The 4,556-nt window shown below is 38.2% G+C and overlaps 1 non-coding gene across 1 annotated transcript; it reads left to right on the top strand.

Annotated features, from left to right (window-relative positions):
• Nucleotides 1-1,907: 1,907 nt before the first annotated feature.
• Nucleotides 1,908-2,014, top strand: LOC141715962 (small nucleolar RNA R71). The gene has a single exon (XR_012572700.1). It is a non-coding gene; the product is annotated as a small nucleolar RNA R71 (small nucleolar RNA).
• The last annotated feature ends 2,542 nt before the right edge of the window (nt 2,015-4,556 follow it).

The following is a 4,556-nucleotide window of genomic DNA, read 5'->3' as shown; positions in this document are numbered from 1 at the left end:
TAATAACAGGTAACGTAGATGAATCACCTAAAAAAGCATACCTCAAGTGCTCAGGTAATGGCTTGAGCTCCAAGGTAGGTGCTTCCTCTATTGATGGTTTGAGCTTCCCTTCAGCGTTCTTAAGGTCAGAAGTACCCAGAGATTCAAATGGTATGTCCAGCTTTCGCTTCCAGGGAGAAGCGTTCAGATATTGTAATTGCTCCTTGCTATCTTCATCATCACTGTCAAAATCCCCCACTAAGGCCTTTTCCAATGCATCAGAAATTAGCATGTGATCGAGTTCCGAAGTAACCGCAGAATCAATCACATCCACTTTTAAGCACTCCTCATCTTCTGTAGGGAATTTCATTGCCTTGAATACGTTGAAGGTCACATCCTGATCTTGGACCCGTATAGTAAGTTCACCTTTTTGCACATCTATCAAGGTACGGCCAGTAGCCAAGAAAGGCCTTCCCAAGATTATGGGAATCTTCTTATCTTCCTCAAAATCCAGAATAACAAAATCTGCTGGAAAGAAGAGCTTATCCACCTTGACGAGCACATCCTCAACTATGCCCCTTGGGTAAGTAATGGAACGGTCAGCCAATTGTAGCGACATGTATGTGGGTTTTGGATCAGGCAGATCCAGCTTTTTAAAGATCGACAACGGCATCAGATTAATGCTTGCTCCCAAATCACAAAGGCACTTGTCAAAAGTCAGATTGCCAATGGTGCAAGGAATGGTGAAGCTTCCTAGATCTTTCAGTTTTGGTGGTAACTTTTACTGCAGAACAGCGTTGCATTCTTCCGTGAGAGCAACGGTTTCAAGGTCATCCAGTTTCACCTTCCTTGAAAGAATAGTCTTCATAAACTTCGCATAACTAGGCATTTGTTCCAGAGCCTCCGCGAAAGGTATATTGATGTGAAGTTTCTTGAACACCTCCAGAAACTTCCCGAACTGTCTATCCAGCTTTTGTTGCTGCAATCTCTTAGGAAAAGGTGGTGGAGGATAGAGCTGTTTCTCCCCTGTATTAGCCTCAGGCAGAGTGTGTTCAACAGTAGTCTTCCTTGGTTCCGCCGCTTTCTCCTTTTGCTTAGATTCTTCACCTCTAATTTCAGCTTCTACTTCTTTTGCCTTTTCAACATCAGCTACTTTTCCAGACCTTAAGGTAATAGCCTTGACTTGCTCTTTAGCTTCCTTCCTGCCCGGTACTTCCGTGTCACTGGGAAGAGTGCCAGGTTGACGATTGAGCACTGCATTGGCTAATTGACCGATTTGATTTTCCAAGGTCTTGATAGAAACCGCCTGACTCTTGCACAACAGCTTAAGTTCCTCAAAATCAGCACTAGTAGGTGCAGCTGCACTTCCCTGTTGAGGATATGATTGCCTTGTAGCATACTGCTGTGGTTGCTGGAATCCAGGTGGGTTAAACTGTTTACTCACTCCTTGCTGATACGGTGGCTGAATAGCATTCTGATTATTCCCCCAGCTGAAATTTGGATGATTTCTGTTGTTAGGATGATAGGTCGCTGGCACAGGCTGCTGTTGTCGCTGATAATTATTCACATACTGAACAGATTCGTTGACAAGAGAACACTGATCCGTAGCATGAGAACCTGCACAAAGCTCACAAACCATAGCTATCTGATTAACTACATACGTAGCCAGAGAATCAACCTTCATTGATAGCGCTTGGAGCTGGGCTGCAATAACGGTGGCTGCATCAACTTCCAGAATACCTGCTACCTTGCCTGACGTCATCCTCTGAGTTGGGTTTTGATGCTCATTTGCAGCCATCGTCTCTATAAGATTATACGCCTCAGTATAGCTTTTAGCCCATAAGGCGCCTCCAGCTGCTGCATCGAGCATGGGCCGAGATTGGGCCCCCAAACCATTATAGAAACCAGTGATCACCATCCAATCCGGTATTCCATGATGTGGACATTTTCTCAACATTTCCTTGTAGCGTTCCCAAGCCTCGCACATAGATTCTGTCGGTTGCTGCGCAAACTGAGTAAGAGCACTCCTCATAGCAGCAGTCTTTGCCATTGGATAAAACTTCACCAGAAACTTTTGCGCAAGATCTTGCCACGTAGTGATGGACCTGAAAGGAATATGTCCTAAGTCCAATCATGTATGAGGATTTAGGAATAACTTTTATGTAATCTGTTTTGATTTCATTGATATTAATAAAAGACTTGTTTTGTTTTTATTACGGGCTTTATCTATTTAAGTGTTTAAATAAGATATACCATAGTTTAGAGTAAAGCTTTTTATGGATTATGATGAGATCATAATAGTGAGACCTAAAAAGATGATAACTCTAAACTTAAATAGTTCCTGGTCGTAGGATTACTAACTGGTAATTAATAATCCGCAAAGATCGGTACATACTATGCTTGCTTCATTATGAAGGATGTCTGTTCTCATAGACATTTGTGTGGTGACACTATAGCTAGTATGTAGGTGCTTATTATAGAATAAGTTCACTGAACATGACTCGCCCAGCTGAACAACTGATGGAGTTCACTCACGTGTCAGCAGTTGTTCGCTTAGTGATAGTTGTACAAGTATCCTTAGACTTGAGGTCATCATAGTCATCTTGTGTACACTGAACTATGCTTTGGTTTAGTTCTTAGTCTCCAGGGACAATTATTAGGGCTCTTCTGGGTATAGGAATTTGTACACGAAGATAGTGTATGATCAATAAAGGATCTACCCCTTCTAGTGAAGGAAGCGAATGTTTAAGGCTGATCCACTTATGCTAGTTCAGGAATCTCTGGCCAGAGTGAATGAAATTAGAAAGGAGTTTCTAATTTGCATAGAACTACGCATAGTAAATGGCAAGCAAGTGATTGAATTAGATAGGCTTGACACGAGATCCATGCCTTGTATTTAATCGGGACATTGTAGGGTAGAAGGAGTTTATTGTACGGTAACTATTCACTGACAGGTTTTTGGTATTCTAAGCAGTGATTTCATATTATCCGGATAGTCGCGATATGTTGAGAAGCATCACTCACGATGTAGAATAAATGTGATTAATTAATTAATCATATTTAATAAATTAGAGAATTTATATAAATAATGATAAAATAGTTTTATTATTATTTATTTCTACTACCGGCTTAATATTGAACCTACAGGGTCACACCATAAAAAGAGAATGATTTAATGGTGGAGAAATTAATTAATAATGGCTAATAATTATTTATTTGTGAAATAAATAATTAATTGGAAAATTTAATAATTGATTAAATGAGATTTAATTGATTATAAATTAATTAAGAAAAGTTCTTAATATTATTAATTAAGGATTTAATTTTTGGAAATTAAATCAAGAGAGAGAATTATTTCTAAAGTGTTTAGAAAAAGGATTAATAATTAAAAGGTGTTTTAATTATTAATGAGAATAATAAATGGGATAATAATAATATTATTTATGGGAAAATTTCAGCTGAAAATTTTGTCTATAAATACACTATTATAGACCCTATTTTATTCTAACCCCAGAAACCCAAAAGTTTCAGAAAACCAAATTCTCTCCACCTCCTCCTCCTCCTAAAAGTCGTTTTCTTGGTGGATACCGGTGGAGTGCTTCACACTTGAGGAGCAACTGCTAAGGATCTCTGATCGTTGTCTCCGAATTAATTTTAAAAGGTTAGATTCGATCCCTCGAATTTTTATTCACGATTTATATGCTCTTATTTGGATTTTGTATGTGTAAAAGTGTTTTACCATGCCCCCGCTGCGTTTAAAAATCCAACAATGGTATCAGAGCATAGGTTGTATGCATATAGATCTGTGGTAAAAATTTCAGAATTTTATGTGCTTGTTTGAATTAATTATGATTTTTACAAGTTATATCATGGTTTAATTTTGTCTGATGAGAAATCATTTCTCAGAATAATTTTGAATGTTGATCTGGGTTCTACAAGTGTTGTAGATCGTCTGGGTATTTTTTTTCATAATTTTATGATGTATAGATTTTTTATTATGAATTTTTGAAGTTCTTACAATTAAATTCGTAATTAAATAAGTATAAATATATGTATATATAGTATATATATATGTTTGTATTATATCTGCTGCTTTTGTCTGCTGTCTGTGATTGTTACGGAGAGAAAGAAGACAGACAAAGAAACTGGTTCTGTCAGGCAGCACGCAAACCGAGGGAGACAGGCAAGGCGGCGCCAAGTACAGGCGCGTGTGGCGCACGCGCGCGGGGATGGCTATTGCGCATTTGTAGAATGCGTTACACACTTTATTGGTTGAAAAGGAGTGTAACGCATCACGGGAATGTGTTACAGGTCCTGTAACGCATTCCTGTAATGCGTTGCAGCCCGTCTGTTGATATTAAAATTGATTTTCTGGGAGTTTCGTAACTTCTTTTTAGGCGTGCAATATACCGTTGGATTCATTTTTCCGAGACGGATCTAATGGAGTGATCAATTTTAGTTTATATAAAAGTTTTTAACTGTTTATATTTCCATGAAGTGTTTTAAAGTTGTTTTTGATTATTTTTAATTGCTTTTAAATGCTTCATGTGATACATAGAGATGTATAATGCTTAGAC

Source organism: Apium graveolens, chromosome 3 (genome assembly GCF_009905375.1).
Source record: "Apium graveolens cultivar Ventura chromosome 3, ASM990537v1, whole genome shotgun sequence".
Classification (NCBI taxonomy): domain Eukaryota; kingdom Viridiplantae; phylum Streptophyta; class Magnoliopsida; order Apiales; family Apiaceae; genus Apium; species Apium graveolens.
The sequence above is the reverse complement of the archived record's forward strand: the minus strand, read 5'-3'. Positions and strand labels throughout refer to the sequence as shown.